The following is a 21,319-nucleotide window of genomic DNA, read 5'->3' on the forward strand; positions in this document are numbered from 1 at the left end:
GTCAAATCGAAAGACTTGCACCAGGCGAGCGGTCTACCCGACGGGAGGCCCTCGTCACACGCCATTATTATTATTACCATGTACCTTGCTCTGTTTCTGAAACCAACAGTGGAATCTGTAGATACACTTCATTTTCACATCCTTAATCATTTTACACCTAGTCTACATCCAATATCATCGTATCATCTACACATTGTTTAATCGTATTCTCAGCATGCCTCAAATTTATCATCAGAATAAAAATTTGTCTTCGTCCCAATTATCTCTGTACACATCATATTTACCTCAGTATGAAGTTTCTTTGAGGCAAGAGCGGTAAATCCATAAAGTGTAATTCATCATCATATTAATTTATTACATCATTTGCTTAATGTGCCGTGGCACATTATCAATACGTGTGTTGTGTTCCAGTTTATTAGACAACTAACTCTCACAAATAAAAGATGGAAAGGGAGAAAGTAATAAAAACATAAAAGATGGAGGGGGAGAACCCAATCTATTCTTGCATAGTGGTGCCTATCCTGTACACGACAACAGTAACATGACTGAGAAATAACTTTTAACTTTATTAGAGTTCAAGAAGAGAAAAAGGTATCCAGGGCACAGAAAGTAGAGTGGAGAGAATATAATCCTTTAGTCCCACAATCTGGTAGGTCATACAGTGGTAAAATGTCGGATCTGTCCGGCTAAGGCTGTGTTCACAGTGGCACCGACAACGGTCGTCAGACACCGTCGGCAGGGGTCGCCCGATAACACCGCCGACAGTGTGGTCATATTGCGTCTGATCTCCTTCGTCAGTTTTTGGCAGGGTCAAGGAGCTTAAGTTAGGTTAGAATCTATTCTATGTATCAAGTAGGTTAGATTTCAGCCTCTTACGGTGCGGTGGATACCACGACGCCTCTGTGCTTGGATACGAGTGCCGCATAGAAGCTTCTGCTACTAAATGGACGCCGAATGCATATAATGAGCTGTCCTGTCTCGTAACGAACGTGGCGAGAACAATACACTCCATCCTCAGTCATCGGAATAATCATACAAGCTTTACGAATACATGAGATTACGGGAGAAACGTTCTGTTATGTACTCGAGATAATTGAAAAGCAAATTACAATCACTCTGTTTCTCTGTATTTGTTTAATGTTGTGCAGGCGTACGTCAGTTAACCTTCAATGACTGTCACTTAGCCTACGAGTGAAAAACAAGCATAAAGTGTAGCATAAGGTACACTGAAAACCTGAAGCACTTAAAAGTGGAAATACATTCCATAGATCGCATTTGCAAACCAGTTCATATTAACAGAATCACAAACCGACCGGCATTAAACGCCAGTAAGCAGTGATAATAATTTTTAGGCAACTGATGACAACCTACCACAAAAAAGATCCAGTATGGTAGCTTTAAGCACATATGATACGTCACCCTTTTCGCTTGCACAAATAATTTTTTAAGGTTATAATCTACGCCTAAAATTTCAAATAAAGGTTTTGCCTATTTGAAGTTCCGAATAGGCAATTTCTGTCCATATATTCCGAACTATATCCCGATTTAACTCTTCAGGCTTTCCCGGCGATCTAATGACATCTTGGGTTGTCGGGTGTTCTGCCGGATATCAGCTTCGTACTTGCACGATATTTCGGTCACGTAGCTCGTAACCTTCATCAGGTGCAACCTGAGACTGCTCCTCGAGTGGACCTGGTCCAGTATTTATGCCTATGGCCTTCCCCCTCCACCAACGGCTGCAGGCGCGTCCTCTGTGGTCCGCGCCCATTCCCTGCGATCTGCTGGAGCGCTGCTGCTCCGTTTTCCGTCCGCTGTGGTTCTACGTGTTCCCTCTGCGGTCCGCGCGCACCAAACCCGCTCCTGGGGGTTTCATCTACAGTCTGGGGTACCAAGCGTTCCCCCTGCGGTCCGCACCCGCTCACCACGACCTGTTGGAGCGTTGCCGCTCCGTTTGCCACTCGAGTAAGCGATGCAGTGCAAGCAGGACCATGCTACTCAAGCGAAGGGTGTGGCGGATCGTCACCAGGCGGGACGGGCTCGGGCGACCGAGTCCGCCCCGTCTGCGGCCCCATCCGGCCCCCCACGTACGACGACGCAGCAAATGACAATGGACCACGAGACGGCATATTCTAGGGAAACAGGCCCGCTTACAGCGGCGCAATCAAATGGTTCAAATGGTTCTGAGCACTATGGGACTCAACTGCTGAGGTCATTAGTCCCCTAGAACTTAGAACTAGTTAAACCTAACTAACCTAATGACAGCACAAACATCCATGCCCGAGGCAGGATTCGAACCTGCGACCGTAGCGGTCTCGCGGTTCCAGGCTGCAGCGCCTTTAACCGCATGGCCACTTCGGCCGGCTAGCGGCGCAATTGTACGCCATCCTGCACCGAATGTCACGGGATACTGATTACCGGGAACGAGCAGCCGACGAACGAGCTCTCCACTTGTTCCACCAGTACCTCAAGTCACTCGGTTGCGTGGTCAATGAAGAGGAACGAGTACCGTCGGGAGCCCTGAAAGGCGTGTTGAATACAGACGACACTGTTCTGTCAGCGGCGGCCCCGATGAGTGTTGCGCCACCAGTCCCAGTTCCAGAAGAAACTGGTGCACTGCTGGCTGCCACTCCGGTCTCTTCCAGTGAAGAGACCACAGTTATACCGCAACCTGTACCGCCAGGCGTGACGAGAGAAGACGTCACCGTCCTGCCACGTGACGACACTATCGTAGAGGCCAACCTTGGCGACCTGCTCGAGGCGGAAGCCATGGCAACACCGCAGCCCTCCAGGAAGAGGCCGTCAGCAATAGAGGAGGACGACTCCTCCAAATTCTCTCAGTCTGCTTGCAGGAGAAGCCAGAAGCAGAAGATGGCAGACGACCCTGCCCCCACTGAGGCAGACCAGACACCAGACGACGGCTTCACCGTCCCGAAGCGGCGGCAGACTGCTCGGGCCAAACGGCTCCAAACAGTGCAGCCACTCCCGACGACGAACTCATTCATCGATGTCGACGAGCCAGGGGCCATGGAGGCCACTGAGCCACCCAAGAGGCGGGCACCCGCCCCACCACCGGTAACTGTCTCATGGACGGGCACTTACAAGTCCTTCCTTGATAAATTTGAGACAGTTGCGTCCGCTGTCAAGGTCAAATGTGTCGGGCGAGACCTATACCGGGTTTCGACCGCCACCATGGATGACTACCGCGCAGCCATGAAGATCATTGAGACCGACAAGCTACACTGCTTTACACATAATGCGGAGCCCGTGAAGCAGCTGAAGGTGGTTTTCCACCGCCTCCCACTGAAAATGGAGCCCTCGCACCTCAAAGAAGAACTGGCGGGGCTGGGCTACATGGCCAGCTCCGTGACCATCATGAAATCGCCCAGGACGAAGCGAGACATGCCTCTTTTCCTAATTGTCCTCCCAGACAACTTCGAAAACCGAAAAATCTTCCAGCTGCAGATGGTGGCCCGAATTGGGGTGGAAGTGGAGACGCTCAAGGCCAAGGGGAGGCGCGCCCAGTGCTTCTCCTGCCAGGGCCTTGACCACGTGGCTCGCTACTGCTCCATGCCGGCCCGCTGTGTCAAGTGCGCCGACTCCCACCAGAGTCGGGACTGAACGAAGAAGCGAGAGGAGGCGCCAAAGTGCTGCAACTGTAGCGAGCCACATGTGGCGAGCTACAGAGGCTGCGCTGCATTCCGCCGCCGCCGCCGCCGCCCACGGCAGAACGGACGATCAGCACCTGCCAGGAAGGTGCAACCTGCCACCAGCTACGCCTCCGCCGCCAAGGGGGAGTCCGCTGACGCCACCACGAGACGACAAGCGGCCTTCCCGCCACGGGACTCGAACGAGACCGCACCATCCACCGCGCCTGGCTCGTCAGCCCCACAGGCTGCCTCCCAGGCTGACCACCACCAGGGTGGACGACGCACTGCCCGTCCACTCAACACTCCCGCGCCGCAGGCTGCTGGGCGCGCGGTCCAGCGAACGGACGCGACGGCGACGCCTCGCCCGGCCGCCTACGTACAAAACAGCCAAGTACTAGAAAGGTCTCCTGTCTCCATATGTGGGGAAATGTATTCACCACATCCGCAACTCAGAAGACTTCCTGCAACGCCTCAAGCAACTGCACATCACAGATTCGGACATCATGGTTAGTTTTGATGTGGTATCGCTGTTCACCAGGGTCCCACTGAAGGACTCACTAGAACTGATTGCAGAGAAATTTGACGGTGCTCTGTTGTACCTGTTCAGTCATACACTGACATCCACGTATTTCCTGTACAGAAACCAATATTACGAGCAAACTGAAGGTGTAGCTATGGGCAGCCAACTGTCCCCTGTGGTTGCCAACATGTTTATGGAGAGTTTTGAGGAGAGGGCATTGGAGACAGCCACATTTAAACCCACATGCTTCTTTAGGTATGTGGATGACACCTTCGTGATCTGGCCACATGGGATGGACAGGCTCAATGAGTTTCTTGAACATCTTAACTCATGCCACCCTAATATCAAGTTCACCATGGAACTGGAGAAGAATGGCCAGCTGCCATTTCTGGATGTACTAGTCCAGAGGAAAGCAGATGGATCAATTGGCCACAGTGTGTACTGAAAACCAACACACACTGATTTATATCTGCAGGCCAGCAGCTGTCACCACCCTGCACAGAAGAATGGGGTTCTGAAGACTTTGGTCCACAGAGCACGTGCCCTGTCAGACCAATAGAATCTACCTATAGAGATAGAACGTCTCAAAACAGTTTTCTCCAAGAATGGATACACGGACAGACAAATTGAGAGGGCACTCCAACCAGCCACTATACCACAGGTTCCTGAAGAAGACCAAGATGAAGCAAAGAAGGTGGCATATCTGCCCCATGCTGGCTCTGTTTCTGCCAGAATCAGTAGGATCCTCCGTAAACACAATATCAAGTGTGTTTTCTGTCCATCCAACAAGATCGGGGGACTGCTGGGGAGTGTCAAAGACGACCTGGGGTTACGAAAACCGGGGATTTACAATATACCTTGTCAATGTGGCATGTCCTACATTGGCCAGACGACACGAACTGTGGAGATCAGATGCAAAGAACATCAGAGGCACACTACATTAAGACGGGTGACTAAGTCAGCCATTGCTGAACACTGTCTAGAACTAGATCATGCCATGAAGTATGAGGATACCAAGATTCTAGCACAAACACCCAGATTTTGGGACAGTGTTATAAGAGAATCGATAGAAATTAAAATGGCAACCCAAGATGTTATATCCCTATTATTATATTTTCACACTCAGGATGCCACAGAATCAGTCTTTCTTGGACTAAACGTATAAGTTTCCCACGCTCCATATTTCGTGTGCGAGAACGTCGGTCGATTTGACCGAAGAAAACAAACTGATTTGAATTTCGCCGATTGTCATCAAAAGTCTGTATGTTCGGGAGATAACATCGGCTGTAGTGTGACCGCGTACGTAGCGACGTACTGATTTGAAAAGATGGGCCGTCTCCGGCCGATGTCGGTCGTCGGCGGAATCCACCCATATCGGAGCCACTGTGACCGCAGCCTAATGCCAGACACTTGGCAACTCTACGTACAGCAAACGTGTATGTGAGTGTTCTGCACGAGCCTGCCCAATCTGACTGTCGCGGCTTGCCACCCAATACCATTTGTAATTTATCGATCGTCGCGTCAGTAGGGTTGCCAGGTCCAAAAACAGGAAAGCTGGAGTCGGTGTTATGTTTAGCTGGACATTTTGCCCCGACAGCCGGTCTCCTGTTTTAAATAGAAATAGAGTCAATTGGGTATGTTGATACGTTTACTATTAATCGATTACAGTCAGTTTTACTTGAGATCAACCTTAAACATACTTAAACTAAAAAATGCAGCTTTATAATTTGGAAATTATGAAAGTAAAAAAGTGTTCAGTTTTCTTAATTGCTTAGTCTTCATCCTGTTATTATGTCAAAATAAGCTGAAAGCTCGTCATTAAAGGAAACAAACAATTTTCTATTCTTCTGGGACAGAAAACGAAAAGATATTCAGTAACTTACGTTATTTCAGTTAGACTTATAAAGGAATAACGGTGATCTGTCGTTAATTATTAATATTTTTGATTTGAACCCTCTTGATCCACAACGTTACTTTTTACGAAATTTTCACTCTGCAGCGGAATATGCGCTGATATGAAACTTGCTGGCACACCAAAACTGTGTGTCAGACCGAGACTCTAACTCGTGACCTTTGCCTTCCGCTCACAAGTGTTCTACTATCTGAGCCACCCAACCACGACTCATAATTTGTAATTTGCCAGGAAGTTTCATATCAGCTCACACTCCGTTGCAGAATGAAAATTTCACTATGGGAACATCCCCCAGGCTATGACTAAGACATGTGTCCACAATATCCTTGCTTCCATGAGTGCTAGTTCTGCAAGGTTCGCAGGAGAGCATCTGTGAAGCTTGGAAGGTAGGACTTACAGCTGTGAGGACGAATCGTCAGTCGTGCTTGGGTGGCTCAGCTAGTAGAGCACTTGCCTGCGAAAGGCAAGGGTCCCTCGTTCGCATCTCGGTCTGACATACAGTTTCAGTCTGCCAGGAAGTTTCAACTTTATTTAGCTTCGAAACCATTTCCTGGAACTCTTGAAATGATAATTTTAAATTACAGAACAACAATATCATCATATTTGTCGGTTAGCAGTCTATTGGATGCAATTATGACTGACGTTTCGATGTAGGCGTTATGACCTGGAATTGCATAGTATTATACTGCCAGTTTCAATAAAATTCTTTATCATGTGTATTTTGAAGCAACCTGTTCACTTTTCATGTACCGAAAGTTTTTATGAGGCAGAGGCATCTTTTATGGTTGCTGCATAAATTTCGTGAAATTATTCCATTGATCAGAGAATTTACTACCACCGAGCTTCACGTTTTCTCTTGAAAAAACACTGATAGTTTCTGCAGCTTGTTCCCAGGCTGGAGCATAAGCTAATCTCAGTCAGTGAAAGTGCTTTAATTGGGCGTTAAATTCACGTGTCCAAGATTTTAAACAGTCTTCGGCAATTATGTACGTACTATTCACGTGTGCTCTAAATTCTTCCAGCCGATATGGATGTGTATCTGATAAGTTGTGCGTTACTTCATCTGTTACAAGCCTAACAAAAGCCAGACAACCCGGACTTGTATACATCTGGCGGGACACGAGCGTAAAATGCCTACCTGCCTGGTCTGCTAGCCGAGCTGTTCGCGCCGTCGACTACACCTTTGCTGCCGCCTCTCTGCGCGGCCCACCTGCTGCTGCCGTCGCCCACTGACTGATATCCATCGGCGTCACTCATCTGTCGATTACCGCGTACCTGGCCTCGATGCCTTGCTGCCACGCCGCCTGCCTTTGGACAAATCTGTCCGCCACCAAGCTGCACGACCTACAGCGTCCAGCACCACGCCGCCATTGCCTTCCAGTTGGTGGCGCAGCCCATCTGGCGTCGACGCTGGTGTCACACTATGCCTCGCCGCCCTTGTAGCTGCTACCGCTGGGTCCACATTGAGTCGCGGGTGCCACGTGCTGATGGCCCACCAGCCCTCGTGTGCTGTGTATGACGGGCTGCCGTCACGCACTGTCCAACGTGCGTCGCTTCGTACTGCACTTACTGTACGTCGATCAGTGATTGGGTAGGTATCCTTGAGCAGTCGGCCCGGAAAATTATAGTTTTAAATGGACGATGTCCAACTAGAATTTTCTTTGCCTTTAATTGCAATTTCTTCGAAAAGTTTAAAGCGTCCACTAGAATATGGACATTGTACAGGGTGTTTCAAAAATTACCGGTATATTTGAAACGGCAATACAAACTAAACGAGCAGCGATAGAAATACACCGTTTGTTGCAATATGCTTGGGACAACAGTACATTTTCACGCAGACAAACTTTCGAAATTACAGTAGTTACAATTGTCAACAACAGATGGCGCTGCGGTCTGGGAAACTCTATAGTACGATATTTTCCACATATCCACCATGCGTAGCAATAATATGGCGTAGTCTATGAATGAAATTACCCGAAACCTTTGACAACGTGTCTGGCGGAATGGCTTCACATGCAGATGAGATGTACTGCTTCAGCTGTTCAATTGTTTCTGGATTCTGGCGGTACACCTGGTCTTTCAAGTGTCCCCACAGAAAGAAGTCACAGGGGTTCATGTCTGGCGAATAGGGAGGCCAATCCACGCCGCCTCCTGTATGTTTCGGATAGCCCAAAGCAATCACACGATCATCGAAATATTCATTCAGGAAATGAAAGACGTCGGCCGTGCGATGTGGCCGGGCACCATCTTGCATAAACCACGAGGTGTTTGCAGTGTCGTCTAAGGCAGTTTGTACCGCCACAAATTCACGAAGAATGTCCAGATAGCGTGATGCAGTAATCGTTTCGGATCTGAAAAATGGGCCGATGATTCCTTTGGAAGAAATGGCGGCCCAGACCAGTACTTTTTGAGGATGCAGGGACGATGGGACTGCAACATGGGGCTTTTCGGTTCCCCATATGCGCCAGTTCTGTTTATTGACGAAGCCGTCCAGGTAAAAATAAGCTTCGTCAGTAAACCAAATGCTGCCCACATGCATATCGCCGTCATCAATCCTGTGCACTATATCGTTAGCGAATGTCTCTCGTGCAGCAATGGTAGCGGCGCTGAGGGGTTGCCGCGTTTGAATTTTGTGTGGATAGAGGTGTAAACTCTGGCGCATGAGACGATACGTGGACGTTGGCGTCATTTGGACCGCAGCTGCAACACGGCGAACGGAAACCCGAGGCCGCTGTTGGATCACCTGCTGCACTAGCTGCGCGTTGCCCTCTGTGGTTGCCGTACGCGGTCGCCCTACCTTTCCAGCACGTTCATCCGTCACGTTCCCAATCCGTTGAAATTTTGCAAACAGATTCTTTATTGTATCGCTTTTCGGTCCTTTGGTTACATTAAACCTCCGTTGAAAACTTCATCTTGTTGCAACAACACTGTGTTCTAGGCGGTGGAATTCCAACACCAGAAAAATCCTCTGTTCTAAGGAATAAACCATGTTGTCCACAGCACACTTGCACGTTGTGAACAGCACACGCTTACAGCAGAAAGACGACGTACCGAATGGCGCACCCACAGACTGCGTTGTCGTCTATATCTTTCACATCACTTGCAGCGCCATCTGTTGTTGAAAATTGTAACTACTGTAATTTCGAAAGTTTGTCCGCCTGAAAATGTACTGTTGTCCCAAGCATATTGCAACAAACGGTGTATTTCTATCGCTGCTCGTTTAGTTTTTATTGCCGTTTCAAATATACCGGTCATTTTTTAAACACCCTGTATGATAACCATAGCAGAGAACAGACTGGCACAAAAACTTTTTTGTGTAGGATTAAAGAGTACTTTGAGTGTTTTGTGTTATTCTCATTAGAGAATGATTCATTCTGACAATTAACAGCTGTAATTTTGTAGACAGAACTTTTAAGGGATAATGTGATGAACAGTGGGAAAGACACTGTCTGTGAACAGCGGTATTTACAAATGTATACTTTTAGGTATTACTTTTAAGTTGATTTCTGACATCCTCTTTTCATGTTTAGTTAACGGCTGGGTTGTGGAATATAAGGAAGAATCTGTATATATGTGTTTTTGGCTGTTATTTGTACAGATAAAATAATCTCTATGACAGTGCAGCTGGCAAGATGTGGCCTAGCGACCTCAGCGAGCTCGAGCTATTCGTGATATTTCCTCCGTTTTCATTTTAATCTTACTATTCATGCTATCTTTTTAATCTTTCCTATTAGCACTATTTCCGTGGGCACCTGTGAGAACAGCCTTCCCACCCTTTAAACAGACATGAGGGACTTAGTGCTTGAGCCCCCTGTCTTCTCGCTATACGGTCTCTAGAAGAGATGAAAGTCATAAACGTGCCCACACTCTGACCTCTGAACTGTAATGAGAGTGAGTTTTTATTTCAGGGTAAGATACAGATACAATACTGGCATTTAGGTTCTGAAAGAAAAACCACATTACATTAAGTTCTTCAATATCGTTTGTGTCTATTGGATTACTAGTTGTATCAGACATCATCAGGCCTGAGGATGCCTAAATCGTTGTTAAACATGACTGACATCTGCTGCTGCCGAAAGCGCTAGGACGCTGTATGACCTACCAGATTGTGGGACTAAAGGAATAAATTCTCTCCACTCTACTTTCTGTGCCTTGGATATCTTTTTCTCTTCTTGAACTCTAATAAAGTTAAAAGTTATTTCTCAGTCATGTTACTGCACCACTGTGCAAGAACAGATTAGGTTCTTCCCCTCCATCTTTTATGTTTCTATTACTTTATCCCATTCCATCTTTTATTTGTGAGAGTTAGTTGTCTAATAAAACTGGAACACAACACAGCAGCTTTAGACTGTTTGCCGATGATGCTGTAGTCTACAGGAAAGTAGTATCACATGAGAGTTGTGAACAAATCAATGAGGATTTGCAGAAAATAAATGGGTGGTGTAATGACTGGCAGTTATCTCTCAATATTAGTAAGTGTAACCTACTGCGTATAACAAGGCGAAAACCCCCATTAATATAAGAGTACAAAATAAATGCCCAGTCTTTGGAAGAGGTAACATCCGTTAAGTACCTGGGTGTGACTATTCTAAATGATCTTAAAATGGAATGACCAGATTACACATGTAATGGGCATGGCGAACTCTAGATTGCGGTTTATTGGTAGAATCCTGAAGCGATGCAGTCCTTCAACAAAGGAAATTACTTACAAAACGTTGGTTCGTCCAGTCTTAGAGTACTGTTCGTCTCTATGGGACCCTTACCAGTTGGGTCTGATTCAAGAGATTGAGAAGGTCCAAAGAAGAGCGGCAGGATTCGTGACTGGTACATTTAGCGATCATGAGAGCGTTACAAGTCTCATAGAAGGGTTGAAGTGGGACACACTTGCAGATAGACGAAGCGCTAAACGGAAGGGGCTGCTCACTAAATTCCGAAATCTGATCTTCACTGTTGATGTAGAGCACATATTATTACCACCAACTTTCAAATCGCGCAATGATCACCATTCAAAGGTAAGGGAAATTAGAGCTCGTACTGAGGCGTTCAGACAGTCGTTTTTCCCTTGCACAATCTGCGAGTGGAACAGAGGGGAGGAAATATGACTTTGGCGCGAATTGTGCCCTTTGCCACACACCGCTTGGTGGCTAGCGAAGTACATATGTAGATGTAGATGTAGACAGGTTGGGAAAGGGGCTCATGGATGGGTTGGGGGGGGGGGGGAGGAGGTGTCAGTGGGCAGCTCATCCCTGAGGGGCAGGTGATACAGGGGGTGGAGGCGTGGGTGTGGCAGAGACTGTGGCATGGCGGACTGGGATTCGTGCTCGCTGGGAGCCTGACATAGGTGGACAAGAGAGTGGTGAGAATTCCGAAAATGGTGATGGGGTGACAGCTAAGGGTGAGGGAGAGTCGGGGGATGTGATGGCTGAAAATGGCGCAGGAGTGGGGCAGACAGGCAGGGAAGGGAGAATGGGGATGGGGTCTGCTGATGAGCTCCATGTGATGGTGCTTGGAGGCCGGCCGGAGTGGCCGAGCGGTTCTAGGCGCCACAGTTTGGAACCGCGCGACCGCTACGGTGGCAGGTTCGAATCCTGCCTCGGGCATGGATGTGTGTGATGTCCCTAGGTTAGTTAGGTTTAAGTAGGTCTAAGTTCTAGGGGACTGATGACCACAGCAGTTAAGTCCCATAGTGCTCAGTACCATTTTTTTGATGGTGCTTGGAGCAGTGAACAGGGAGGTGCAAATGATGGAGGTGGTAGGGTGGGCCATGCTGGTGGTGAGGAAGTGGGGGGGGGGGGGGGAGTGAAGATGGTGACGGTGACAGCGGCGGTGACGGCGGCAGGGACGAGAAACGGCGGCTACAGCGAGGACAGTGGCGGCGGCGAAGGACTGCGGCAATGGCGGCAGCAGCACCGTCACGAGGGAGCAATCAGCGTGGGGAGAGGGGGGCAGCGGCCACTCGACCAGGGCGGGGCGGCAGCCCCTCCGGTAGGTGGTGAAGGTGGTCCGGCGAATCCCTCCGGGCAGTGGCTGGACGATGATGGCAGCAGGGGTGGCTCGGTACGCCCCGCTGGGGACAGCGGCGACGGCAGCAAGGGCGCCGGGGCAGAGCCCCACCAGTAGATATGGGTCGAACTCGTTCATTCCCGTGAACTACTCCATTCGTTTCACTCTTTGCCGTGAAGCGTTCAAATGAAGTAGTTCATTTATGAAGTACAGAAGCCTGGCGAAATTGCCAGATCGCCGCTCAGCCGTGGCTACGCTCGCTTCGCCTCGCTCGTACAATAAAGCTTCGTAATACAGAATGAGATTTTCACTCTGCAGCGGAGTGTGCGCTGATATGAAACTTCCTGGCAGATTAAAACTGTGTGCCCGACCGAGACTCCAACTCGGGACCTTTGCCTTTCGCGGGCAAGTGCTCTACCATCTGAGCTACCGAAGCACGACTCACGCTCGGTACTCACAGCTTTACTTCTGCCAGTACCTCGTCTCCTACCTTCCAAACTTTACAGAAGCTCTCCTGCGAACCTTGCAGAACTAGCAGGCTGTGGCTAAGCCATGTCTCCGCAATTTCCTTTCTTTCAGGAGTGCTAGTTCTGCAAGGTTCGCAGGAGAGCTTCTGTAAAGTTTGGAACGTAGGAGACGAGGTAACGGCAGAAGTAAAGCTGTGAGTACCGGGCGTGAGTCGTGCTTCGGTAGCTCAGATGGTAGAGCACTTGTCCGTGAAAGGCAAAGGTCCCGAGTTCGAGTCTCGGTCGGGCACACAGTTTTAATCTGCCAGGAAGTTTCAAGCTTCGTAATACTTCACAATTTTACCAACAGATGGCCGAACTATGCAGTAACGTGCACGCAACGTTTTACGTTCTTACTTAAATAGAGCATCGTCGAAGGGGACAAAGGAAAGATAAACAGAGTAGCCTGTCATATATAAAGAAGGAGATACATTTAATCTTGCTCGACATTTTTTCATGAAGCGCCCAAAAAAGTCTTCATCTGCCAAGTGAAACATTATTTGTTGTATTCATGGACTGAAAACTAGAGCAACCAACGAAATGCAGTCCAATTTTATGTTCCTTTTACAATTTAATCCAAAATAGAATGAGTATGTTTACCACTGTCACAAAGTCTATACACCTACGTTAAGTAATTATTCAGAAGTTTTACTGTAGATTTTATTTTTATTGAGAATAATAACCCTCCACATTCAAAACGTAAACTGTCACTTGTAGTCATTGGTACGATTTCAAGTAAAATCCCTCTTTCAGTGATATTAACAAACCTTTTGTTTTCATGTTGGCTGTGCGTGCTCACACAGCCAGCCTCTTCGTTTGTATCTTTAATATTCATTTGTCTGCAAGCGCCGCCAACGGTAGGCTACCCGTAGACGCGAAGTATAACTGCACAAATGGTCAGGCGTAATGATGCCAGCACTGCAGGAAGCAGCTGACGCTGCCTTCCCCTCGCCCCTCACCACCCCAACCCCTCCTAAACCTATCGTTCCCCACAAACACCGCACGATTCGTCGACAGGCAGTAGAGGGAGGACTGAATAGAAGGGAGAATGACTGGCGTAGCGCCGATGTAGTGGGAGAGGGAGAGGGGAAGAGAGTGAGTGAACTAGAAAAAAGTTTGGATTGTGCTATCTCTGAAGAGTTCGAAGTACCAGTTCATTGAAATTGTGTGGTTAGTTCACACTTCACTGCAGTGAAGCGTTCATTTGAACGACTCATTCACGAGCTCCCCATCACTACCCACCAGAACGGCGGCGGAGCTCACCAGGCGGCGGCAACGGCGGCGGTGAGTGCTGGGCGGCGGCGAGCACCGGGCGGCGGCGGCGGCAGCGGCTGACGGACGGCGAGTTGCAATTTTGCCTCTTTTAAAATGGTGCACCGGTGGTTCAGTGAGGCGTTTCACCCTTTTAATACCAGTGGTTTCTGCCTGAAACCGCCATTTTGTTATAGCTACAATTATTTTTTAAGTATCAGTGCCTTACGCATGAAACCACCGAGCTATTTGCATGACAGAGGCATCTAGTGGTACACTGAGGTACTTCTACGAACGTAGTGAACTGTAGAAATCACTTAGCTGCGTCCAAAGCAACAGTCGAATTGATTAATACTGTTGTACCCTACCACACCTCAATCGACCCATACAGAACTCTATTGTACCCATAGAAAGTATGTGAAACTATTTGGGACAGCAGGTGAAACTTATCAGTTCTGTAGCTCTAATGGATCTCATTTTTAATGTGTGGCTTCATTTGGATATGGCATACCTTACCGAGACTTGAGGACTGCCTTCCTTGCCGAAAAGGGCCATTATCAATGCTAGAGAAGGTATTAAGCTGTATTTGTGTGATGTCTCGTGAAAGTAGCTGATTTTTTGCTCTGTGTGCTTATGGATCTAACACACCACACTATTCACTGAGATGACAAAGATCATAGATACCTCCCAATAACTTATCGGACCTCCTTTCGTCCGGCGTAGTGCAGCAACTCAAAGTGACATGAACTCAACAAGTCATTGGAAATCCCCTGCAGAAATATTGAGCCAAGCTGACTCTATAGCCGTCCATAACTGCGAAAGTGTTACTGGCGTAGGATTTTGTACACGAACAGACCACTCGATTATGTACCATAAATCTCGTATGGGACTCATGTCGGGCAATCTGGGTGGCCAAATAATTCGCTGGAATTGTTCAGGAAGTTCTTCAAATCAATCATGAACAATTGTAGCCCGGTGACATGGCGCATAGTTATCCATTACATTTCCATAGCTGCCTGGGAACGTGAAGTCCATGAATGGCTGCAAATGATCTCCAAGTAGCCGCTCATAACCATTTCCAGTCAATGATCGGTCCACTCCATGTAAACACAGCCAACATTAGGAAGCCACCACCGGCTTTGGTCCATGGCTTTGTGGGGTCTGCACCACACTCGGACTGTACCGTCATCTCTTACCAACTGAATTCGGGACTCAACCGACCAGGTCACGGATTTCCAGTCACCTAGGCCCAAACGATATGGTCACAAGACGAGGAGAGGCACTGCAGGTAATGTCGTGCTGTTAGCAAAGGCATTCGCGTCGGTCGTCAGCTGTCATAGCCCTTTAACGCCAAATTTCGTCGCACTTTCCCAAGCGATAAGTTCGTCGAACGTCCCACATTGGTTTCTGCGGTTATTTCACTCTGTGTTGCTTGTCTGTTACCGCTGAAAACTATATGCAAACGCCGCTGCTCTTAGTAGCTAAGTGAAGGCCGTCGGCCACTGTGTTGTCCATGGTGAGAGGTAATGCCTGAAATTTGGTATTCTCGCCTCACTCCTGCCACTATGGATCTCGGAATAGTGAATTCCATAATGATTTCTAAAATGGAATGTGTCATGCGTCCAGCTCCAACTACTACTCCGCGAGCGAGGTCTCTATCTTCCCGTCGTGCGTCCAAAATCGTCAGAAACCTTTCCACGTGAGTCACCTGTGTAGAAATGATAGCTCCGCCAATACACTCCCCGTTTGTACCTTGTGTACGCAATACTACTGCCATTGTATATGTGCATATCCGTGTCCCATAACTTTTGCCACCTCAGTGTACAGCGGAAGAAATGTGGGCGAAAGAAGAATGCTTTCAATTAGGCGAACTGAAAACCTTTCATGTTTTCCAATACTACACGAATTTAGCTTGTCTTTATATTACAAACTTGGAACAATCTGGGGTCACTGTGAATTTTTAGGGGCATGAAGCGTAATCATAGACGTTTAGACGCCCAAAACACTGTTGCACGCCCGAACAGTAATTGCTGACGTTTGGGAATTCGGGTTAACGAGTACTACATGAGACGCAGAAGCCTAGATGGCCACCCGCCTTTGACAGCGGTACATGAGAATCGCGTTAAACTCCAATTTTGTGCCTGGTGACCAATTCTCACATCGTGAGATGCTGTGTATTACGAGGATGAATCCTAATCGATGAAAGCTAATTATTCTGGTAGTTCCGGAGTGCTGTGATTCCGTACCATGCAGTCACTTCTTGTCGAGTATGAAGCCGTCGGAAGCAAACGGCTCCGCGGCGTTTTCTCTTTTTCCGCAGCCACCTGGCTGTCAGAAGCTGTGCGTGTCATCTCAGTATTCATTCAGACAACCGTAACGGCTCTCGTTTGTCGTAGCACGAGCGAATGGCCTCGACCCATATAAATAACCCGCGCCAGGAGGGTTGCTGCAGTAGACATTTATGCTTTCCACTCTAGTCACTCCAGCACGGGGAAGGAAGACAAACTCCTGTTGCCGCTCTCTGCCGCTTTCCACACAGGCCCGCTCATCTGCAACTGCAGTTCCAGCAGTTACGCAGCGAAAAAAAAAAGCCTCAGTACTTTTACTATCAACTGCGTAGTTTCATTTAGCTTTTCAGCACAACTTACTTTCCTCGAGATTCTGCATTCATTGAAAGAGCTCAACACTCTACACTTCGCGATACCATGAAGGCTGCATGCAACATACGTCAAACTTTCACGAAGTACATTACATGATTGGATATGGAAATGACCATCATTTCAGCACAACCGAGCAAATTATGTAGAAATAACGCTATCTACATTCTATATGAAGGATGTTCGTAAATTCCCGTAACAAAATTGTAGGACTTGGAGAGGGGAGTGGGTATATAATACTTTGAACAGGAACCCGGGATGTCACTTAACGTCCGCCTTGCTGCGAGACCTACTCAATGCCTGTGCGTCTCCGATACAGTAAACATTGTTCGGTACACGTGTACACGTTTTCGGAATACACAGACATACTCCTTGTGTATGACGAAGCTTGAAGTGATGGAAGAAGTGCTAGTCGACTCTATCACAATCGTTTCCGTAAACTAGCACGCCATCGCACAAACTTTTTGCCCAAGTTACGCAGCGGCTCCGAGAAACTGGCACCTTCACCGTGAGTAGATAGGACTGTGATGCTCCACGGCAACGCTGCACGAACGAATTTGAAGACGATGTACCGCATCGCGTTGAAGAGAAACCGTCAACGAGTACTCGAACAGTTGCGTGTGCAATAGATGTAAGTCACAGTATTATCTGGAACGTTCTGCGTTAGCAACAATGACATCCGTACCACTTATAAAGGGTACACGCTGTGGGTCCAGCCGATTTTCCACAATGCGTTGGCTGTTGCACCTGGTTCCTGCACTGCTGCATTGACTAATCCCTGTTTCCACGCCGAGTTCTGAATACTACTAGGGAATATGTTCTGAATCGGTGAAACGACCATGTCTGGGCACACGTCGTGCAACGCATGTTCAAGGTTTTCAGCACCAGCTTGGTATTAACGTGTGGGCAGGTATTCTGGACGGTTATGTGACTGAGCCATACCTCCTTCCATTCACGCTAACTGGTCCTGCATGCTTGATATTCCTACACGATGGGGCAAATAAAAGTGGCACAAACGAGTGGATACTATTGGACATGAATTTATGCATTTAACTACACCCCGTGATGCGCACGTGTACGTCCGTCACGTGATCCTCACCAGTTGAGAGCGTAATGCGGGCTGTGTCGTGTGAGTGGGTCAGTGCAAAGAGGACGATGGTAGTCACAGTCGTGCAGCAGGTTCATCTTGTGGGAAGTTATGAGACAACAAAGTCGTGGTTTGCTGAGAAGTTTAATGGTGTCAAACTGCCAGCAAAAAAGTGCCATTCAACTCTTAGTCCGAAAATGGCGTAAGACAAGTAAAAAAAAAATAATTCCGAAACGTGCTCGCACACCAGAAAATGCGGCTGCAGTTCACCAGATATTGCTTCTGAGTCCTACCAAATCAACCCGACGCCTGTCGCAAGAGACCGGCATATCACGTCGATCATGCGGACATCGCTACCGATTGTCTGTTGTTTATGCATTAAATATATAAGATCTTCCTCAACGCCTCCAGTTTTGTGAGTGGCTGTTCGCTGAGATAACAATGAGTGGCTTTGACATGGATCTTTTCGTTATACCTGATGAAGCCTGGTTACGTTTGAGTGATTGCGTCAGCTCACAGAATCACAGGTTCTGGGCTGCGGAAACACCATTACATGATCAGAAGGTTGGGGTTTGGTGTGCAGTGTCTGCACGCCGCATTATTGGTCCCATATTCTTTGAGCAGACACTGACTCACCGCGGTACATTGTCAAAATTTTGAAACCATTTGCGACAGCAAAAACGGAGGAGGAAAATACCTACAGTTCTTGCAACAGGATGGAGCAACTGGCCATACAGCCGGCCGAACTTTGGAGCACATTTACACAATCTTCACGCCTGACAGAGTTGTCTAAGGTGTATCGCAACAATCCTCGTAGTCTTCAAGAACTGTGGCAAAACATTTCGGATGTGAGAGCAGCAATTCCAGCAGTCTAGCTTCGATCCGCCTTCAGCAATTTGCTGACAGGGCCCAAAAGTTCCAAGAGATGAATGGTGGTCCCTTTCAACATCTGACATAGTCAGGTTTATACCGTATTTCCTTTCCTCTGCTGTGTTTCTTTGTACCCTGGAACTTCGTTCTCCGGGCCACTTTTATTTGGCTCTGAGCACTATGGGACTTAACTTCTAAGGTCATCAGTCCCCTAGAACTTAGAACTACTTAAACCTAACTAACCTTAAGGACGTCACACACATCTATGCCCGAGGCAGGATTCGAGCCTGCGACCGTAGCGGTCGCGCGGTTCCAGACTATAGCGCCTAGAACTGCTTGGCCACTCCGGCCGGCCACTTTTATTTGCTCCACACTGTATAAAACGTACTGGACAAGTTTTTGGAAGCTGTGCCACTGAATTTCCACCAGGAAATGTGGTTTCAACATGATGGTGCATCACCTCACTTCTCAAGTTCGGTTTGGAGACATCTCAAGGAACGATATGATGGAAGATCGATAGGCTGAGGTGGTCCAACGGCGTGGCCTCTGCGATCGACGGATTTAACCCCCGTGGACTACTTGTGGCGTCGTATGAGAAGTTTAATTTACGAGACTCGTGAAGAGACAGAGGAAGATCTGCTGATACGAGATCTGACTGCTGCACTTCAAATTAAAGAGACGCCGGGTGGAATTGAGAGTGTCTACCAAAACATGTCTGTAGCAACGTTAGTGGTCGCCACGTCCAGCCTCGTAGTGCATCGGGTTTGTTCTGTACGTACAGTATGCTGGGTTCGTTTTTTTTCTGGAATAATGTAAAGACGCAATGTTTAAGTATTAATACAAACAAAATCAAATGGCTCTGAGCACTATGGGACTCAACTGCTGAGGTCATTAGTCCCCTAGAACTTAGAACTAGTTAAACCTAACTAACCTAAGGACATCACAAACATCCATGCCCGAGGCAGGATTCGAACCTGCGACCGTAGCGGTCTCGCGGTTCCAGACTGCAGCGCCTTTAACCGCACGGCCACTTCGGGCGGCCAAACAAAATCAATGGATGTTTCGCTATGTTTTCTTTTTCGAATCGTTACCTAATAACTGTACCGAGTCACGCCTAATTCGGTTCCTCAAGCAGAAGTAGACGAGTGAAACATATGAATTGAAACCGACACAGAATGGAAACGTTACGTTTCGGGACATCGGTTCCCACTGAAAATATTATGTACTCACTTCCTTCAACTTTTCAACGAAAATTTCCGAACACCCTGTATAAGAAAAGATCAAGCAGTGGGTTTCTGACTTGAATGTTAGTTATTTGTGTTATATCGGGTTATGCCTTGTGTAAGAAGGACAAACCTCTACCATATCGTCCCGGAAATCTACAGCGGCAGTATCGTGGCCTGTAGAGTCTGGAGACTATCGTTCTGTCATACTGCAGCTCGTGTTACACAGTATTCCAAGAGTGTCGTGCGAGTATGCAAGCTGTAGGTTCAGGTGAGTCATGCACGATGTCATGCAGGATCTCTGCAGCCCCATGTGGCTACCACCCGAGAGGACAGACATGTTCGCTCGACTGTGCGAAATCTTACAGCCATGTCCCATATCTTGAGTCAGAAAATGGACTTGTTTGCAGCAAGACAAGTACGCAAGCCAACAGAGCCGTCAGCACAGCGACCACTGTTGTGGCTTCCCTTGACAGGGAAGGAGAGCAAGGCGCACTGCCAATGGTGTACCCAACGACATCACCTGGACACATGAGGGGGAACCTTGAGGTCACTCCACACATTCCCGGCCCTTTGTACAGCATAACGACGGTAGTTACGTGTGTTCGGAGGTTTCGAGGCGAACGGTTATATGACCAGCACCTGGTGTGATGGTACGGGGTGCTGCTATTGGGTGCACGTCACGACCACTTCTAGTCCGCATATCCCGCGACTTGGACGGTTTTAGGTCTCAGTGGCATCGTCTTTTATCAAGAAAACGCAAATCGCATGTTGACCTGTTGTTCGGACCTGAGTCGATATAGATATTTTTCGACTGTTGCCCTAGTCGGCACAATCTCCAGCTCGCTCATCCACTGAAAATATCAGGTCATACTGGAACGATGCCTATCGCCCAGTAGGGAGCTTTATCATAGAGTGGCAGTGGGATGGAAGACCTTGCCATATCTCTCATCCAAGCCCAGCGCGAGTCAAGGCCCAACCAGGTTACAACCATTGTTGTGACCATGGGTGACAGCTCTGTGTTGTATATTTTGGATACTGTGTACCCCTAAATCACCTTCAAATTTAATGATGTATTCTTCTCACTGTACTGTGTTGACACAGTAGCTAATTTTCGTTATTTGCCAACCTTCTAGGAGGCGCCTCTTTAGTGGCCATCACGTTCTAGCCTGCGTTCTGTAGATTAACTTCATTTTTTTCATTTTTTGGAAGTATCGGAGTGTTCTCCGCTCTTAGGTTGTTTCTTATCTGCTGGACAGTTGACCACAGGTCACGAGAAATGTTTTTTGACCCTGTATTGCCTTTATTTTCACAGCATGGGACAGAGAACGCGAACGTGGTTGAGTTTCTTCAATGTGCTTCTTCTTTGTTTGATACTCTTGTCTTTTCTACAACCAATCAGATTTATAATTTTTAATTCGTCTGTCATTTCCAGCTGTGTCTCTGATTTCATTAGAATGTCAAATTTATGTCATGTGATGAAGTTATTAGTGTTGTGTGCCTGTGTTGGGAGTTACATTAAACTATCAGTACCGGCAGGTGGTCAGACCCGATTTACTCTTGTAGTATTAATCAGCTAATATATAATCACAATATCCACGGGTGTGCTGCCGGTCTATAGTGTCCAACGGGCACAATATTTC

This window comes from Schistocerca nitens, chromosome 3 (genome assembly GCF_023898315.1).
Source record: "Schistocerca nitens isolate TAMUIC-IGC-003100 chromosome 3, iqSchNite1.1, whole genome shotgun sequence".
Lineage (NCBI taxonomy): Eukaryota > Metazoa > Arthropoda > Insecta > Orthoptera > Acrididae > Schistocerca > Schistocerca nitens.